The following is a 10,935-nucleotide window of genomic DNA, read 5'->3' as shown; positions in this document are numbered from 1 at the left end:
GATCAATCGCAGTAGTTTTTGTTGATGTTGAGTGTTATATGTCTTTTCATGTGTTATATGTCCTTTCAAGAATGGTCTATATTACCACGCCATTAGTTCATATACTTCTCCACGTGATCTCTTGTATGCTTAAGGTGATTCAGACAAAGGAGAACATCTTTTGTCAGTAAAACCGTTTAAGAATTGTTTCAGCTTAAAAGGTTAAAGCTGTAAACTTTAGATTTGAAGTTTTAAATGAATGGCATGTAATCCTTTTCAATAAAAAATATTTTAATATTTAAACATACAAGAAAAATTTAATTACCGTCATTAGCCTTTTAGTAAAACAAATCTTTTTAATCAAAACCAGGAAATAGCTTTTATACACAGCCTTTAAAAGGGTTAATACCCTGTAATAGCGCTTATAAAAATTTCCTCAGAGAGAATGAATGCTAAAGAATGACAAAACTTGAATATACAGTAGAACAACTGCGCGATGATGATAAGACGCGAGGAATATCTTAAAAGTACAGCATTTGTGTGGACATTGCAGGATACACATTTTTTTGAAGTTATATGTTATGTTGTTGTGTAGCTGCGGTAACACAAAAGTTAATTTTCTCGATCTTTAAAAGTAACTAACTTTACCAGTTGGTTGCTTTTACAGTTATTTTCTTTGATACTACATGCTTACATAGCCTCTTTCGTTCTGGGTTTGTGACAACGAAGCACGTAGAACAGATCTTGTTTACATTCCTGTATCAGAAGGCGTTTCCTTCATAATCATTATTTGTGCGTTTCTTTTATATTCATTAGTGGTGCGTTTCTTTCATATTTATTAGGGGTGCGTTTCTTTCATATCTAATTGTGGTCAGGTATTTACGCTGCATGTATTTTAGACATGAATCAGAAATTTTTTTATGTGATTGCACAAAACTGTGACATGAAATTATAGGCTACAAACTGTAAGAAATGGGGTGTCAAAATCGTTTTTGACGAATTAACTATCTAGTAGAATGCGGACTTAACAATTACAGTTTAAAGTCGACGTGGTAAAAGCAACGCGACGTGGTAAAAGCAACGGATGCAAATGACGCATATGATAGCTTTCTGAAAATTTTTTTGGAAAGTTATGATGCGGCATTTCCAGAAGAAATTAAGTTTATTAAGACCAAAACATTCTTTAATCCCTGGATGACTAGGGGCCTCCAAAAATCTTCCCGAAGAAAACAAAAACTATATGAAAAGTATTTAAGAAAGAAAACCTACAGGAATGTATAAAAAACTGTATAAAAATTATAAAAACCTTTTTTAATTGATAAAAAAGCGTGCTAAGAATTTTTACTTCAATGAACAAATTAATAAATACAAACATAATGCAAGAAAAACATGGAATATCATCAAGAAAGTGATTGGTAAAATGAAAATTAGAAGTAATAATTTTCCTTCAAAACTTGTAAACGACGAAAATGAAATTGAGGAACCATCTTTGATGGCTGAAGAATTTAACAATTTTTTCACTAAAGTGGGGCCGACCCTGGCGTCGAAAATAGGTCACAGTGCAGAATCCTTTAGATTGTATTTGTTATATTACGATAATGAAATAGAGAAAAAAAAGCTAAGTGAGGAGGAACTAGAAGCAGCATTTCATTCTTTGCAAATCAACAAAAGTCCTGGCTTTGATCAAATCAGCAGCAATGTCTTAAAGAACTGTTTCAATGAACTAAAATCTCCACTACTGCATATATTTAATTCATCTCTAATTACAGGCATTGTTCCTAAAAAGTTAAAAATAGCTAGAGTTGTCCCAGTCTTTAAAGCAGGAAAAGTTTGTAAAGTATCTAACTACAGACCAATTTCAATACTCCCTTGCTTCTCGAAGATTTTAGAGAGAATCATGTACAACAGAGTTTATTCTTTCTTGAACAATAACGATATTTTGTATAATAAGCAATTTGGATTTCAAGCAGGTCATTCAACTGATCACGCAATCATTCAGTTGAGTCAGGAAATATTTCAAGCCTTTGATGAGAATAAATTTACAATTGGGGTCTTTATTGATCTCAGTAAGGCATTCGATACAGTCAACCATGAGATTCTATTAGAAAAACTAAAATATTATGGCATAAGAATTACATATCTCGCATGGTTCAATAACTACCTCTTCGAAAAAAAACAATATATTTCTTATGACGAAGGACATACTAACTACAGGATTATAACATGTGGAGTACCTCAAGGGTCAATTTTAGGGCCACTGTTGTTTCTTATTTATATCAATGATATATTTAGAGCATCTAGTGTCTTAAATTTAATTTTATTTGCTGATGATACATATTTATTCTTCACTCATAAAGATATAAACGTACTTTTTGAAACTACTAACAAGCAGCAGGAACTTTCCCTTAATCACGTGATCAGGCCTAGCGTTAATGCCAGGATTACTCACCGCAAGAGTTTGATGCAAATCTAAGTGTTGCCGTTGACATCACTTCGCTAAAAATTTGTATGTGTCCTGTAATAATACAGAGGTGCCAATTTTTGTACACAATAGTAATGCACATCATAGAGCGCTTATTCATTTGGATGATTTGGCTAATTTCCGAAAATTAGATGGAAATTAGGAACACGACATTTTATCATCGGACAAATTTTGTAATTTTTTTCCTTGTCCAATTTGCAGAATATCATTGACTAAGAAAAAGAACTGCTTCATTTGTTAACTTTTTGTTAATGAGAAAAATATCTCTTTGTTTGATACTACTTGCTACGTAGTAGATTTTAAGTTAACCTTGCCCATACCGTCTGTAAGCGAGGTTGGTTTTTAGCTTTCTAATGAATATAATGTCTGCTCATTGCGTTATTTTGAGGTGGTATAACAAAAAAAACGGAACTTGAGTGGCAATTAGCCACTCTTGTAGTTAATTATAAACTCATGTTTGTGCTTCAGTTCAGCTATTTATAATAACTAGGGGTCATCTAAAACAGGACAAAAGTGATGAACACAAACCATAACAATTATGTGTCAAGGACCTTCACGAAAATGAGTATCTTTATGAAGGTTGACATTGACACGTTGGAGTCATAATGTTTAACGACTCTTTCACTGATTTTACCTTCATTAAGTCGTGGAACCTCATCGGGGGATGATAACTGTGTTTAGGCTAGTCTGAACAAATTAAAAAGCGAGGAAAATTTTAGTGACGAGTGTGTCGGTCCCCTTCCACTAGACTAAAATTTAATCTTAGACATATAAAAAAGGTTCCTCGTTATTATTGTTAATATGAAAAATTATCGATTGACTTTAAGTAGGAACAAATTTGGAAACTTTAAATAAAAATAGGCTGATCAAACTAAGTCATTATTCTTGGTTTTATTCCCAATAAGGCAATGCATTCAAATGAATAAAATTTTAAAAACGTAAATCATCCTTTAGATACCCAATTCTGAACGTTGGTCAACTGCTCTTTATTTTCCCGCCACGTTTATATATAACTTTACCAACGATTCAAAAAAGTACTGGAGACTAGCTAACTAAATTACATAAAAGTCATCTAAAAAAATAATAATTAAAAAAATAAACTTGCTTTAGTATGGACTTGCTTAAAATGTCTTTTGATAGAAGCATTATTGTGAGAAACTGAAGCTCGTCGTTAAAACTTGACAAAGGTCCTAAGAAAGGCTGAGAATTTTAACGTTTGCAAATACATTTTTTTCGAAAGTTACTCAGACTTTTGACGAAAACTCTGTGTTCCTTCTAACCAAATGTGTGTTGTTATCTATTACATATTTACGAAACATAGCAACATCCGTCTGCTTGTTTCGTTTGAACATTTTTAAGTAATGATGAAGTAGTGACATAATGGAATGAATCTTCTTTAGAGAAAACTGTAATTCAATTCTTTCCCAAATAGTCTGATGGCAGGTATAATCTAGAAACCATCATTATACATCACCATTACCTAAAAGCAATGATTCTTCACCACCTTAAAATCTCATTCGCTTGCAACACACCGGAAAAAACAAGCATTTTTCGCGGGAATAAGCGCATTGGAAGGCCGATCTATGTTAAACGTTTTGCAAGAAGTGATGCAATATATCCAAAAAGCTTGCTCTTTCAAGCTCTATGAAAAAGCATCGTGCTCAGTAAATAATAGATCGTTGCAGTAACGAGGTTTTATAAACCACGTCGTTAATATTTGAACAGATGTGCACTAGCCATATGTTAATTAATAACCATCGTTTCCTTTCGCTGATTTACCTTGTTTGAATTAAATTAGGCGTGACCACAGACATGCGAGTCATGTTTTATATGTCGCACTGAGATAAAACCCATATTGCAAACTGTAGTTGACTGATTTTGTTTACTTCAGCTTGTCAAAGGTGAGCGTACTGTTAACACTATTTGGAGATGTCTCATGTTTTATGTCTCATGTCTGATAAAATATTGTGCTATAAACTTGACCACGGCCTCAATTTGTGTAAGCCGTTGCAGTCGAAAAACGTATTCCGTTTTACAGACCCTTTGATTAAAATTTTTCTGATAAGAAGCGCGATTTCTTCGGCGTTTGCAAAAAAGTAAGGAAAATCGCTTTTTTGTAAGGTAAAAAAACTGCTTTAAACATAAAACATCCCTGACATATTTGAATGTCTTGGTCCATGTACAAAAACGAAGATTATAAACGAACTGGATTTGACCATCATATAAACAAAGCGTACTTTTACTTTGATGACGACGAGATGACGGACGTCAATATACCGTCGGTTAATTAAACATCTATTATTCCTAATTAATGAGAGTCTCTTTTGTCAACAATAGATGCGACGAAAACAGAAATTGCAACTTTGTTTCAACCTCATTGGAGTAGTTTATGACTTCCTTAGCAGAGTGGTTACATGAAAGATTTTTTTCAAGTTTCGTTAATAAAAAGAAATCCTTTATAAGTTGGTGTTAAGTTGAGTTTACAAAGATTTTTTATTGTGTGATAAATTGTTCTCAATGGTCTGTACTCATTCGTGGTAGCTTCAAAGAAAAGTTAGAAAATATTGAAAATAAACATTAGAAAAGTTAATGAATGGTCGGAACAAATCGAACACGATCGAAATCGTAAAGGATTAAAGAATAATCCTAAGGGCAATTATCATAGAGCTTAACTTGAATGAGTTCAATCTGGGTGCATAAACAGTGAATACAAGCGGGTATATTTTACTAAGTTCAAGTTTATAAAAGCAATGACTTTCTTTGTGTACAAGTATGAATATTGTGTACCGATATTGGGAGGTTTGATTATGCTCGCAAACATGTCACAAATTTTGTTGGTTTTTCTAAAAAAGAAGGACAAACTCATGGACACAACAACGGCGTTCATCTTAAATTTATCTATTTGCGATTTAACGACAGGATTTTTACTCATCCTCTTGCGAGTGTTGTATATTTTTCATTGCGAAAACAGAAAAGATAGTGGAAATTTATTTTGGGAATATATCGTAATAATCGAAAATTTTCTGTTACGCACTTCGTTAATAATTACGACGTTGACACTAATAGCGTTAACTGTTCTAAAATTAATCGCTTTGACGAAACCATATTATCGGACAATTTATCGACAAGTGATTGTGAGAATGTTAGTGTTAATATGGATTTTGTCCATTTTATTTGTTGCGACAGTTTACGGCATGTTTCGTTACTATTTACGAATGGACAAATTCGATCGTTTTGAATTGTACGAGAAAATAATTTTTCCATCTTTTATCGTACCATCTTGTTTCCTTTTCGCATTTCTGTTTATTAAAATATCCATAACTTTACGGCGACATGAAGAGTCGATGCTATATTACATGCGGACAATAAGCTCGCAAACAAGTAGCTGTTATTCTAGTAACACGTTACATTTTCAAAACGACCATACTACAGACGAAAATGACGGGCAAGCGTACACAATTAAACAAATTTCTTCCACAAAGAGAAACAATCGTTTGAGGCAAAAACAGGTTTATGAGAACTCTGTTCCCATCACCATGGCTACTGGCAACAAAACAAGCAAAGAAAATTGCCGCTTAAAAGTCAATTTAATATTTGACGTGAAAGATTTAAAGTTGATTCAACATTACGCCATGCTGTTTTTATTCCTCTGGCTTCCGGTTACTGTTGTTGTAATCTTAAGCGTGGTAAACAACAAAGAGGTTATGATTGCCAACTTGGACGCCATACAATACTCCTACGGTATAGCATTGCTCAAATGCGTGCTATTTCCAATTGTTTACATAATCACCAAGCAGAGTTATACAAGAGAAAAGTGCTGTCTGTGCTGGCACCGTAAACAAGAAATTCACGAAGAATTTATGTTCACAAATACGGCAACCGGAACTATTAATTCGATCACTACTGTCATTTAGACTGGATAATTACAACTACATCAATCAAAACTGTACCAGGCTACGTAAGATTAAGAAATACTGCCCCTGGAATGCTAATTATAGCCCTAAATGTGTTCGACTATGGCGCGGTTTGGGCTCGATTATCGCGCTGTCGTTATGTCTTGATAACTACAATTACTGTTATAACTACGACAGTGAGCTTGACAAGCCAAAAAGGTATACTGACATGCAAACGTTTAAGATTATATGTGCTACATTCATTAAATGTGTTTAGGATGAGTCACCAATCCAATCTTTGGAAAAATAATTCTGATAGTTTTTGTTTACATTTTTTTTGTTGCTGACAACAACAAAAAGAATTTTGCAAGCAGTGACGTAAGACGTTTTTTTATCAACCTGGTCTCCCAGAATGCCATATTAGCTATGTTGAAGATCTTGTAGTAAAAGAAATATGTTCACCGTTATTAAATCCTGCAGATTCTAGAAGTGTACAACTTGCATTATTTTTTTACTTTCTGCAAATTATACTATCTGATCAGAAGCGACCTCTTTTTCAGTTCAAAACCTGAAACTGCAAACGAGGTTCTTTCTATAATTGATTCGTGTTGATATGTAAATTTATACTATTTATAAGAAGAAAATTCTTTAAGTTATCAAGAATTGTGTTGTTTTGATTCCCAAACAAAAGAATGATCCAACGTGACTTGGTAATCATTGATTCTTGGTTTTATTTCAAATTATAATATTTCGGGTTGTTATCTCAAACAAAAACCATGTGGGCGATATTATGTCCTGTAGACATCTCAATGACGGTAAAACTTCATACTATATCGAAAGTATGTCAAAAACGCTACCTCATCGTAAGTTAAGCTGAGCAAAACATTAATTATTTTAATTATTGCGAATCATTATTTAAAAACAATAATGACGGTTATGAGACGCTATTTTTTCTATCTCATGTTTACAATCTGACTCACCACACCCTGTCAATTTTTGAATTAAAACAATTTCAAATCATTGCTTTGCTTGATGTCAACTATGATGGGAATTATGTTGGATGTTATGAGGCAAAATCTATTGCTGAATGTTAAAACGAACGTCTATGGCCGTCTTTAAATCAAAGGCAGAACTTGATTACGAGTTGCTGTGAAATAATTTGAAATATAAACTTAAAAACAAAGCCTTTCCGTCGTTGCTATCGCTTTCTCAGTTTTATTATAATTCACACCGTAACTAAAAAATGACATTCGCATCACTACAACGTGTCTTGTTGACACGTAGCAACGCGTTTTGTTGACACGTAGCAACGGAATTTGTTAACATGGTTATTACACACCAAGTATGCAAAAAAATAATTGATGGATGTATAAATATGAAAAACATGTCATGGATTGCTATAACTGATATGCATCCTGTCGACGACTATGCACCCCCAGATAATAAAATAACAATTATAACGCATTTCACCAAATATTTCATGATAATGCACATTGTTTTATTTGCAACCAGGAAGGAGCATTGGAAGTAATATCTGTTTCCTGTCGGAGCATGTTGTAAATTGAAATCTGAACCTGGTGACGAGTGTGCTTAACTTTCAAAAATAAAGTTTATGTCTCAACATGGTTTTATGAAAAGAACTTTGTACACAGAACTAACAGCTGTGGTCAAACCTATCTTATTCTAAAGTATTTTGCGATACAAAGAAAAAAAAACTACGTAGCCTGTGACCAAGATGGCGATCCGCGCATTTTTTGTGGGGTAACTCTAAAACAGGATGACATTAACGCAAAAAATCAAATAAGAAAACATTTTAATGAAAATTTTATTAACGGGAAATGATGGCTGCGAAATTGAAGGTTAAGGAAACGCTCTCCCTCTAGTAAACAAAAATCAAAAGCACATCAGTTTGGCTGTCAGAGAGTTTAGGTAAACATTTTAAAAAAGAAGTTTTGAGTTATATTTCTCCAGTCATACTCGGTGTTGGCGGCATGAAGAAGTTACACATACGAAGGCTCCTCTTAAGAAAATAAATAAATAAATAGATAAATAATTAGGGGAGTGTTTACATGAGAGGTGGGAAGGGATGTTTGACAGATTTTTTCTCGCTTTAAATAGAATAAAGTTCTCTTTAAATTAAGAGGTTCCCCTAGAAAAAAATTATATCACAGACGATTGTGTTTGCTGACAATACTTTGATGAGGATATCATAGTATGTGACGGTACGACAAAATTAAGTCAAAAATTTCATTAATTGGTTGCCATGGTTACCCGTTGCTAGGAGAAGTATAGGCAAAATATGACATTTTGCTGCTCGACGCCCAACCAATTAACCTAATAACATGCGTTATTTCGAGTGCCTTTTTGACCGCTTTTGTTCCTCAAGGGTCACGTGTATGGATTAAGTGAAGCGCATTTTTGCAAGGCTGACTCGTCTTCCAGAGAACTGATGCGGTAGTTTTTTTTTACGACTGAAAAGCTAAAACAGGGCGGAACAGGCAATATCTCGACAAAATAACTGAAGGACAAAACTTTGATTTGAAAATCGGCTTCATTTAAAGGCTAGGTGGTACTAATGCCTGCATCCACAGAAGAAATTGTAAGGCGTATGTACTTCGATCTTGAGAATTCTTGGCTTGTGGATCGACAAAAGGTTACAACAGCACTATTTCCACCTAAAAAGCACCAAATACCTAGGACCTTAAGTCTTAAGTCTAATTGATGACGAGTTCACTTCGCAGGGTGCATCGTTACGACAGCTTTCTGACTCCATATAGAACACCACATTTAATATTCAGAACTGTCATATATTGTCTTAGGAGGCCCTAAAGTATCACCTAGCTATTGCAAGGAATTAAACATCGACGGAGGGGCAAGAAAGCTGTCCAAAAATGTAAAAATAAATACTATGGGCGTTGCTATGCATTTATATTTGCGGTTGGTTGGAAAAAGTTGCAGAATGCGCAATAAAAACCTAAATTTGTCAAAAGTACTACTTGCCACGGTATTCTAAGATAAATTTGCTGTCAAAAAACAGCTAAAAGACAATTCTTAAATTTAGAAATTTTTTCTAGGGGAACCACCTTAAAATATGCTGAAGTTACCTCTTTCGTTCCAGGACGGTGTGTTTATATAGAAAAAACGTCCCATCTCTTTCGTTTCAGGATGGTGTGTTTATATAGAAAAAGCGTCCCATCTCTTTCGTTCCAGGACGGTGTGATTATATAGAAAAAAATGTCCCATCTTTTACGTTCCAGGACGGCGTGTTTACATAGAAAAAACGTCCCATCTGAGGCAGGATTCTGCTTAGTACAAGCGGGATCCCACCTAGCAAGGACAGGACTAAATTGTTTCTGGACAAAATTTTTCCATATAAACACAAAGTGATTTTAGTATAATTATAGTAAGAGCGGGATACTGGCAACCGTACCGCCGCTTATAAGAATTTCCCCACGGGATTTCGCGTTAAGGCAAAGTTTCAAAAACGACGCCTGTTTTGTAATACCTGCCGCTTTTTGTTATAAAAACGGCTCATTAAGTAACAAAGCCTATCTTTGGCGAGTTTTGATGAAATAAAATGTGTTGTTGTTTGTGTTGTCGAAATTGATTCGTAATTATTACTTTAACAGATTGAAAGAAGGTCATTGCTTGGATAATAAAGAAACGAATGATAAAAAATTATTTAAAAAAAAAATCACAATGTTTACATGAGCCTAAAATGCGCTGTTTGTGTTATGCAAAATCGATCTATTTTAAAATGTTTGAGCTGCAGAAAATTTTCAAAGGATTTAGCAGGGTCAAATCAAACTTTTTGTGCTGTATAAAAGTCCGATTGGGAGAGGTTTCACTCAATTTACGATGCCACATACATCTAAACCATTTTTCTTTATCGAATTTTGATACTTTTTAAACAGTAGCTACCATTTATTTCAGGAAAAAAGAAATCTTGAATTTTGTTTCACGCGACAGTGTTTCCTTTGTATATCGAGGCCAGATATCCGGACTACATCAAAGAAGTAAATTTGAAAAATGATTTTTTTCCGTCTATGGCAGCATTATGTGATGAGAGCATTTGGAGAGGAGCACCCCACCCCCGCCTTTCCATCCCTGTTCTTTAGAGCTCCAAAAAATTTCAGGCCTAATAAGGGTTAATATATCTCTAAATCCGCCAAAGCTGTTATCCGCCAAAGCTTCAGAAGATACAACATAAATATTCATCCAGATTTTCAATTAACAGTTTTTTTCAACCTAGGATTAATTATACAATCACAAAGTTCTCTATAACTAGCAGAGGACCTAAATTGTGGAATACATTTCTTGATAACGACATGAAAACTATTACATCACATAACGAATTCAAACATAAACTAAAACATAAACTATTGACTACTGACAATCTATATTTATTTTAGAACACACGAAAGTTACAACGTACGACACATATAACACAACTCCTCATCATCTTCAATGCTAACCTTTTATATAGGTTGGGGGCTTAGTGATAAGGCTATTATAGACTTCTTCTCGCTCCTGCCATTTTTTACCTCTCTAGCTAATATTTTTAGCATATGCAATCCTATC

This window comes from Hydractinia symbiolongicarpus, chromosome 6 (genome assembly GCF_029227915.1).
Source record: "Hydractinia symbiolongicarpus strain clone_291-10 chromosome 6, HSymV2.1, whole genome shotgun sequence".
In the NCBI taxonomy this organism is placed as follows: Eukaryota; Metazoa; Cnidaria; class Hydrozoa; order Anthoathecata; family Hydractiniidae; genus Hydractinia; species Hydractinia symbiolongicarpus.
This window is presented reverse-complemented; position numbering follows the sequence as displayed.